Source organism: Corythoichthys intestinalis, chromosome 17, assembly GCF_030265065.1.
Source record: "Corythoichthys intestinalis isolate RoL2023-P3 chromosome 17, ASM3026506v1, whole genome shotgun sequence".
In the NCBI taxonomy this organism is placed as follows: domain Eukaryota; kingdom Metazoa; phylum Chordata; class Actinopteri; order Syngnathiformes; family Syngnathidae; genus Corythoichthys; species Corythoichthys intestinalis.
The window spans coordinates 1,837,784-1,848,335 of record NC_080411.1 but is presented as its reverse complement, the minus strand read 5'-3'; positions in this window follow the sequence as shown (position 1 = coordinate 1,848,335).

Genomic DNA, 10,552 nt, shown 5'->3' with positions numbered 1-10,552 from the left:
TGTTTTTCGACCCACTGTCTTCGCCCTGTCTGCCTGACATCTGCTACGCTGATATTTAAAATGATCTTGTCCACACAAAATCAGCCTCTTCTCACGAAAAACTTCAAGAGCTTGGACGCTTATAAATACTTCGTTGCTGGTTGGGTGAAACAGGTCCTCGTTTGGCAGGAATCTATCTTGTGCTTGGAAAGGTGAGTTACGAAATTTTCAATTCGAATTCTTTTGTTACTGCTAACATCCACTGTCAAGTCTAATGTATTTCATGTCGTTTGTCAATGGAGTTAAGCCTTTTAATGTTTATATGGTTTAGCGATAGCACTCACGACATACATACGTGTATGTTGTCGGCGATTAGCCTAGCAATGATCTTAATTGTGGTTATTTGTCAGCCCCGTAGACGAGGCCAGTTTCCTTTACTTGGTACCAGCTAAATATTATTCAAAAATAACGATGGTGGAAGAAAGGGAAGTCACAAACATCTTGAATTTGAAACTATGTCGTACTACGTCGTATGTTGTCGGCGATTAGCCTAGCAATGATCTTAATTACGGTTATTTGTCAGCCCCGTAGACGAGGCCAGTTTCTTTTACTTGGTACCAGCTAAATATTATTCAAAAAATAACGATGGTGGAAGAAAGGGAAGTCACAAACATCTTGAATTTGAAACTATGTCATACTACGTCGTATGTTGTCGGCGATTAGCCTAGCAATGATCTGAATTGTGGTTGTCAGGCCAAAACCCTCTAAATATATATTAAATGCATCTTACCGGATATAAAATGACTACTACATAGTCTGTGGTGATTTTTTGGTGTCCAGTTTCACGTCGAATTGCAGCCGTCCATTTCGCTCTTCTATTTGGATCCCTCGGAATACGGTAAAATTTCAAGTCTCTCCTTCCATCTTCTCTGTTAGTGCAACCAACAGCCACACACGCCTTCACCATTTTGATTATTAATGTTAAGGAGCAGAAAAACACGCCGTAAATAGGAGAAATGTACGTAGCCGTAATAGGTTAACACTGTTTTGACGGACAAGTGGGCGGAACCCTACAGCGAACACGTGGTACGTGGGTAGACTCTATAGAGGCCCATTTCCAACAACCAGCACCCCTGTGTTCTAATTAGGGGTGTGACAAAATATCGAAATGGTGATATATCGTGATACTTTGAATCCCAAAAGGTTATCGATATGCTCCTGCCAAGAATCGAGATATCGTTTTAAAAAGGTGTCAATGTTTTTTTTTTTTTTTTTTAAAAAGGAACCAACAAGTTCTTATCAAAATCTTCCACCATAACACAACCCCTAGCAAAAAGTATAGTGTCACCCGTCTCGGACGGGCACTCACTCAAGACATTTGATCATGCAGAACAAACTCGGATAAAAAAGCTTGAAGAAATAATGAATAAGTTCAAAAGTGCAACTCTTTAGGATTCAGAAACACTAAAAAAAAGGAATAAAAAACATTGTGGTGGTCAGTAAATGTTAATTTTATAGAGCAAGTGCAGGGAACTATATGTGGAATAACTCCATTCTGAGGGGGGAAAAATGTGGAATCATGAGACACAAACAAAGAAACAACAATCAAAACACATCTCTCGTATTTAGTAGCACCACCTCTGGCTTTTATGACAGCTTGCAGTCTCTGAGGCATGGACTTGATGAGTATTCTTCATCAATTTGGTGCCAACTCTCTTTGATTGGAGTTGCCAGATCATCCATGCAGGTCAGAGCCTTGCTGTGGACCATTTTTTTGGGTTTCAATTTCCACCACAGTTTATCAATAGGGTTGGGATCTGGGCTATTTGCAGGCCATGACATTGACTGGATGAGTCTTTCTCCGAGGAATGCTTGAACAGTTTTAGCTCTGCGGCATGATGCATTGTCAGCTTGGAAATTGACAAACATATATTCAATTGGAAGGGATAAGAAAGCTGTCTAAATTTTGAATATAAACTTGTGCACTTATTGAAGATTTAACCTGCACAGCCATCTCCCCGCTGCCTTTGCCAGACATGCAGCCCCATATCATCAAGGACTGAGGGAATGTTGATGTCTTCTTCAGGCAATCATCTTTGTAAATCTCGCTGGAACGGCACCAAACAAAAGTTCCGGCATCATCACCTTGTCAAGAATCTGCATTGGACAAGGTGTCAAGAGTCAAGAATCTGCATTGGACAAGGTGATGATGCCGGAACTTTTGTTTGGTGCCGTTCCAGTGAGACCTCAAATGGCCCAAAATGATCTCATTGCCTGGCATTGACAGCCATAGACGTTCAACGGATTGGACGTCTACTAGTGATAAACTCATTCCAATTCACATTAGAGGCTTGTTTTTCTGTTAATTAGCTGTTTGTAGAATTTCCTAGAATGATTTCCTGACCAATGTATTGATAATCGTTGTATCGCCATATCGTCGTTATCGTGAGCTTTGTATCGCAAATCGTATCGTAACGTGAGGTACCAAGAGGTTCCCACTCCTAGTTCTAATAGTACATTGTGTTTGCTAATTGCGTTAGAAGGCTAATGGCTGATTAGAAAACCCTTGTGCAATAACTGTATGTTAGCACAGCTGAAAACAGTTTAGCTGGTTAGAGGAGCTATAAAACGGACCTTCCTTTAAGCTAGTCGAGTATCTGGCGTAGCGGTGGTGAGATGAAGCCTCGTTAGGCATTGAGCCAATTGGTTCGAGAAAGGGTTCATTTCTCGAAGCTTCATGTGAGCATGAATTAAGGTGATTTTTGTAAGTGGGTGTGTGTGAGTCTGTTAGGAAGGAAATCATTTACAAAATATTGTATTACCAAATCATCTGTGTACATCGATGATCACATATTTACGTATTTACAGTGATGCCTCACTTATTACTGTTAATGGGGACATACATTTTATGTTGTAATTATAATATCAGTAAGTGTAAAGTCCTAAAAAGGCTTATGCTAATATTAGAACATTAAATAGTACTTTGAAACATATATAAAACATAAGTACAAATTCATACATAAAATAATATATAAATAATACATACTGGACATTTATTCTCTCATGATACATCTGTAGGAGTGTAGGTAAATACGTAGATGAATATCAAGCAGTGGCGTTACCAGGATGCCAGGTGTGGGTGGGCATTAAGTCTTACCTGGGGTGGAACAAAAAAACTAGAATGCTCAAGTAGGTCGAAATCCAGCGTAGGGCTACTGCACCTTAAAACATGTTTTGTTTTCCCCTTGAGATAACTGTTGTTGTGTGTTGGAGCAGTTTTTGTGTTGAGTGATGTAACGTGGCACTTCAAAGCAGGGGTCGCGTTAACCGAATATTTTCCGTCGTTGACCGATTTTTTCAAACGGTGACGGGAAAAACTGAAATCCATCCGTCATTTTGACCGGTTGCAATTCACGCCCCAGACCACAGGGTGGCGAGTGAGCTTATTAATTAGCTATTGTCTCTCTTGATGCATGACGTCGTTGGCCTCACTCTGAAAAATGTCAAGGCAACTGAGTGTCCGAAGTTTCTTCAAAAAGCCCCAAAACGACGATGGTGTTGATAAAAGAGGTGAAAAAACGGGGACTGCACAAGCGGGCACGCAATTCAAGTCCATGCGCACCAGGAGGAAGACTGCGTTCAGGCCACAGCAGGTGAACTGTTAATTTCATTGTTCCATATGCTACATATGGTAGGCTACCTAACTACTGGGGCCACAGTTAGCTGTTTTTGTCACTGCGGAGAAAAAGTTACATATTCATCTGCTTGATGTGTGGATTCTCTGTTAAGCTTGTTCGGACAGAATATTAATTTAAAATGAATGAAAACTAAATACTATTGAATATGTTGAAGTGGTATGCAATGTTAAGAGTCTTGTTAGCTGTAGGCGCACTATCCTAGACCCCTCACTATCCACTCGCGGGGGCCTGCGCTTGTCAGTGACGTTCCTTATTCTCGCTATATGATTATACAACTTTAACATTTGTTAATAATACGCTCTGTGTGTAGTATCATCCATCGCTTTTCCTTTTTAAATGGGCACTTATAAGCGAACGCAAGAAGTAACAACGGGAACATTTTTAAACGGGCATTTCACGGGAGAGCATTTCGACTCTTTCGGCCAATCATATAGACCAGGGGTCGGCAACCTATGACACGCGTGACAGCACTGGCACGCGAAGGGTTAACCAGTGACACGCGAGCGCATGGCAAAAAAACAAGAAAAAAGCGCCTTTTTACCTGAAATTCAGACATTTTCTGTTGCGCACCCTGTTATTTAAGCCACACACACATCCAAGGGAATTCCTGTGTAAAGAGACATGGGATTTACTCACGTCATTGCTTTCACGTATAAAAAGATGTCCCGAGAATGGAGCGGGTTGGACGCTTTCACAGACTTGTCCCGTATTGCCCACTGGCGCTCTCTGTGCGGGAAGGGCCGCTGGCGCGATTTTATAACCTCTGACATTACGTCGTTTTTGGTAGGCATCGGCTGTCACAATGTTGGTCAAATCGTGTTTTATTCCAGAGTCAGCGTTCCCAACGTCGTAACTGCAGCCAATTCAATCTCATCAAGACTGTATTTAAGAGTGTTATTCCCCCACCAAGATCTGCACCCGCGGCTCCACCCGGGCTGGTATGGGGCTCGATCAGTCTTCTAGCCCCACACGCCCGCGCCTTCCGTGGGCACCACGAGAGCGAGCCTCTCTCTCCCCGGGGAAAGGCTCGCTCCACCCGGGCCCGCGCCCGAGGCTTCCATGCGCACCACGAGAGCCAGCCTCCTCGGGGAGAGGCGGCTCCACTCGGGTTCTCGCCCGAGGCTTCCGTGCGCACCGCGATAGGGAGGCTTTCTCTCCCCGGGGAAAGGCTCGCTCCTCGCGGCTCCACCCGGGCCCGCGCCCGAGCCTTTCGTGCGCACCGCAAGAGGTAGCCGCCTGGGGGCCGCGGCGGCTCCACCCATTACGAGACAAAACATGAAAATTCATTCAAGGATGATTCTGACAAGGCAGAGACATTAAAACGTGCTGTGTCCAGGTACAGTAAACAAACACACCCTGAAAACCTTTGTCACTGCTAAAAACACCGCCACCGAAGCAAGCTATCACTGCTCACTGCATTGCAAAGCAAGGAAAACCATTTACTGATGGCGAATATATCAAAGAGGCGATCTTGTCAAGCTCAGAGGTTTTGGTTGATGGCTTGACTAACAAAGAGACACTCAAAAAAAAAAAAAAAAGGATAAGCAGCTTAAAGTCACAAAGTACAACCCCGAAATCAGAGCTGAGCCAAGGAAAACAGGGCCAGGGATCACATTAAGGTAGGCATCTTTTATCTTTGTAATATAAAAGAATATCTAAAATGCTGCATATAATTTACTGTTTAAGTTGATAGTGAACAACTAGCTAGCGAACTTTTGCACTTATTTTCAAGTTTTGACATTTTCTACAATATGCATTTATTTTTTAGTTAATTGAAAAAGAATGGTAGTTATACGATTTCAGGATACGTTCATGTTGTTTTCTTTGGGGTAAAATTACAGCTCTGTTGGATATAAAAAATTGGATGTGCGTCATTAATCTCGGTGTGGCATACTGACAAGAAAATTTGAAAGTGGCACTCCACACCAAAAAGGTTGCTGACCCCTGATATAGACCCTACCCACGTGACGTCACAACTCCGCTCTCCTGACTGGTGCCGCCCACTTGTCCGTCAACACATCGTGTTGACCTGTTACGGCTACGTACATTCCTCCTATTTACGGCGTGTTTTTCTGCTCGTTAACATTAATAATCAAAATGATGAAGGCGGTCGGTTGCAATAACAGAGAAGATAGACGGAGAGACTTGAAGTTCTACCGGATTCTGAGAGACACGGAGAGGAGAGAGTGAGATGGGCTGCTGCAATTCGAGGAGAAAACTGGGCTCCAAACGATTACCACAGATTATGTAGTAGTCATTTTATATCAGGTAAGATGCATTTAATATATATTTCGAGGGTTTTGGGCTGACAACCACAATTAAGATCATTGCTAGGCTAATCGCCGACAACATACACGTATGTATGTAGTGAGAGTGCTATCGCTAATCCATATAAACATTAAAAGCTCTAGCTCCATTGACAAATGACATGAAATACATTAGACTTGACAGTGGATGTTAGCAAGAACAAAAGATTTTGAATTGAAAATTTCGTAAATCACCTTCCGAGCACAAGATTCCTGCCGAATTTTCGTGTACGAGGACCTGTTTCACCCAACCAGCAACGTAGCATTTATAAGCCTCCGAGCTCTTAAAGTTTTTCAAACTTTCGTGAGAATAGGCTGATTTTGTGTGGACAAGATAGTTGTAATTATCAGGGTCAGGCAGAGACGGCGAAGGCAGCCGGTCAAAAATCATCGATTTAGGCATCAAATATGGATCTGGCGACTGTATAGAACGAAGCTTTTCCACATAACGCCTTTTATGCAACACATCCAGTGAGTTTACGGCATCAGAAAGAACCGGGTCTTCCATGAAATGCATTTTAAATTCCTCGATCAATTGAAACCAATGCTAATACAGAGACGAAATGACGGACAAGTGGGCGGAACCATACTGCGAGCACGTGGTTTTGTGACGTCGGTGGGTAGGGTCTATATACAGTACATGTGATATCTACCATGTCTTCCATATCTACCATAACATGCGGGCGTAGTTTGTACTAGCTATCGGCTACAACATGTATTATTGGAGCTACCTAGCATCGCGTTTGCTCGGCGTCACAACTTTCTTGCCTCCTCCCTACTCCTGCTCTGCTCTGTCGTCTCGGTGAGTCCGTCTCCCTTTCTGTCCTCAGTAACGGTAACGGCGTTGCCAAGATGAGAAAAGTAATTAATTAGATTACCCACTACTGAAAAAAATAACGCCGTTAGTAACGCCATTATATTGTAACGCCGTTATTAACAACACAGGTCGTAACGCGTTACATTTACTCCATTGCATCTACTTGAATAACTTTTTCAAAGAAATTTATGTCCAAGAGTAGTTTTCCAAAGCCATACTTTTTACTTTTAATTAGTAGATTTGTGAAGAAACACTACTCTTACTCTGCTACACTAGTCGTAACATGTTTCCTCTTTATTTCACATATTAGATTTTACTTTTTTTTTTTTGCTAGAGATAACAACTAGGGGTGTCAAATGATTAAAATTTTTAATCAAGTTAATTACAGCTTAAAATGTATTAATCGCAATTCAAACCATTTATAAAATATGCCATATTTTTCTGTGAATTATTGTTGGAATGGAAAGATAAGACACAAGATGGATACATACATTCAATATACGGTACATAAGTACTGTATTTGTTTATGAATGAATGAATGAAATTTTATTGTCATCATCATCGGTATCATTGACAATTACAAAATGTGATATGATTTGCCCGAAGGAACCGAAGAAGAAGACAAAGGCGGGCGGGATGAAGCATATGCTTAGCAGTTTCCCGTCCCCCATACAACTAAAGACGCACATTCAGACATGGTACATACATCAGATTGCCACAAAACTGTACAATAGAGGTTCTCGTTTTAAGTGCGAATTAACTGGAGCTCTCTGACAATTTCTTGATTTTGGTTTTGAATCAAGCCACTCAAGGAGACCTCCAACTTCTGTATGGAGGATTTTATTTCATCCAAGTCTCCAGGTTTCAAATTCTTTGGAGCCATACTGGGAGTCGAGCTTGCTGGCCCTGAGCGCTTATCGGTTAAGATAACAGCTTCAGGAGCTCAGAGTGCGTCTGTACACGGTGAAGGCTGAGCAGCGGATATTATAACAATAAATCAACAAGATGGCATTAACCTTCTGTTAAAGTGATCCATGGATAGAAAGACGTGTGGTTCTTAAAAGATAAATGTTAGTACAAGTTATAGGAATTTTGTATTTAAAACCCCTCTTAATGTTTTCGTTTTAATAAAATTTGTAAAATTTTCAATCAAACTAGTAGCCAGCCATCGTTGATGTCAATAATTACTTACACAATGCTCATGGGTGCTGAAGCCTATAAAAATCAGTCGCAGCCAAGCGCCAGCAGAGGGCGACAAAACTCCCAAAAACACAATTAACAAAATGACATATCACTGTGCTGTCATTTTAATCTGTTTGAGCGGTGCATGTGCGTTAATTGCGTCAAATATTTTAACGTGATTAATTCAAAAAAATAATTACCGCCCGTTAACGCGATAATTTTGACAGCCCTAATAACAACAGTGGGTGAATCAGTTTCAACAATGAGACGTCACAAGAATAATCACATGACCCCATTATACCAATCATATACTGTATATATGGCGGAAAACTGTCAGGTGACTTGAAGTTCCACTCTGAGACCCCCAATTTGGCCAAATTTCAAAATGGTCCTATATGCATGTGTGATACATCATTGGAAAGCTTGAAATCTCAATTTTCTCAGGGATGAAAAATTTTGAACAGGAGGGCATTTAAAAAAAAAAAAAATTAAACAGCAAAACCCTAACTGGAGGCGAGAGCAGAATTAAAGACGCCACGATTTTAACAAGATATTATCGCGTACTTACCTTGTTTTGATCCAAAAACTCCATGTAGCATGTATCACCGAGTGCCAAGACACAGCTGTGAATGGCCACAGCCGGAAATGTGGGGGATTTTATGGGTGAAACATGGTGATCTAACAAGGGTCACGATGCAGAAATCGCAGACAACAAGGAGTGGTTGAGATTTTTTTTTCATATATCTAGCCTTTTAAACGTTATTTTTCAAAAACAAAAATTTTTTTGGATCAATTCTTTATCATCTAACTTAGTATGTCTATGTTTATCATCTAACAAAATGTGATAAGTAACAAAAAAAAAAATACAATTAAGTGATAGTTATGAGGTAGATATCCGTGACTTATTTACAGACGCCAAATTTGTCATTGTGACATAATTTGTTTAAAATATGCGAGTGAATAATTTTTTTAAGTCGTTTTTTTTAAAACTAAATATTAGACATTAATTAATGATTCTAAGCTAAAAATGACAGACATTTGAATAATAAATATAATTACTTATCTTCTTTTTATGGCTAGGTTGAAACTAAAGCGCTTGCGCAACGTCTGTAAACGGAGATTTCCAGGGTAAAATGGACAAATTAAAAATAGTTCGGAGGCTTAGCGCACCATGAATCCGCTATGGCAGCATATAGACATATTGTTCTGTCAAACACAACAGTTCCTTTGGCTTAAAATAGAGCAGTTTATTTTAAAGAGGGGTGCAAGAGCAAAAACTGCTTTTTCAGCCTTGTCTGTGTTTTCCGCCATATACATAAAAAATACTCAAGCTTGGCGTTCTATGATCACGCCAGCCTGTTCAATCACATGGCGTCTTTAAAGCACCGTAAAAAAAATGAAGTATTTGACATGGAGCACCACTGTCAACATGACTTGAAAGCACGGAATTTAACCTCTTTTCCAGTTTTTATTTCGGACCGATTGACCACAAAAAAACGGAGATATGATCCTTTTACTTTCATATGAGGAAATATGTTGTCTCCTCTAGAGGGCTCTCATTCCCTTTGGAAAAATAATGCTTCATTTCTGCAGATGTTTTTTTCTCTCTTGCCGGAATTCAATGTTTTTTGTTGTTGTTGTATTTATTTGGCTTAATGTGGTTGTGTAATATGGTATAGTACAGTTTAATAATAACAGTTCATATAGAAAAAGAACACTATTGTTTGAAAAAGAAAATCAAACATCTTAAACAATTACTCACAATGTTACTCATTGAGTATTCTTCTCACCGAGTTCAAAAGTAAAAAATAATGATTTTAACAATGGTTTCATGCTACATTTTATTGTATACATGCCACTTCAGAATTTCATGATAAAGCCATCTTTTTTTTTTTTACGAAATCCAAATTCTAGCAAGCTAACATCTAAGTGAATTTCTTCCAGATTTTAAATTTACTACAAATAATTTTGCCTTTTGCTGCAGATTTTCACATTGGTCAATAAAATGTAACTCATTTTATTTCACACTGTTCCTTTTTTGTTTTCATGTTTACATTTTATTGTCACATCCTTGCATCACATACTATTTTTATGACGTAAAATGACGAAATTTTTAAAAAAACTATCTACGCAGTTCACGCTGTCTGTAGTTCTGTTATATTTCCTCATACCAAGTGCCAGTCAAACTTCCACTGAGCAAACAGATTTCTCCTCCCATTAGGTAGAGGGGTAGCAGTTGAAGGAAATGGAATAAAGCCTGTAAATTGAGGGCAAACTAGTCCAAAACCTGGTCTAAAACGCCACTTTGTCTAGATTTAGTCAGCGTACAAAATAGGGCTCTGCATGTCTTAACCTTCACCGAACTCCTGCAGAGGCGTTGCATCCCATTAGGCAAACCAGGATATTACCTAGGGCCCCCAGCCAGCAAGGGCCAACAGATTTAGCACACACAGCTTTACTGCACTGTCGCAGCAACAAGTGTAGGGAGTGTTTCAATACCATGGAATCATTTGGCAGATTATCTAACGATTCTGTTATCAATCCCAATCAGGACTAACCATGTCACGTAA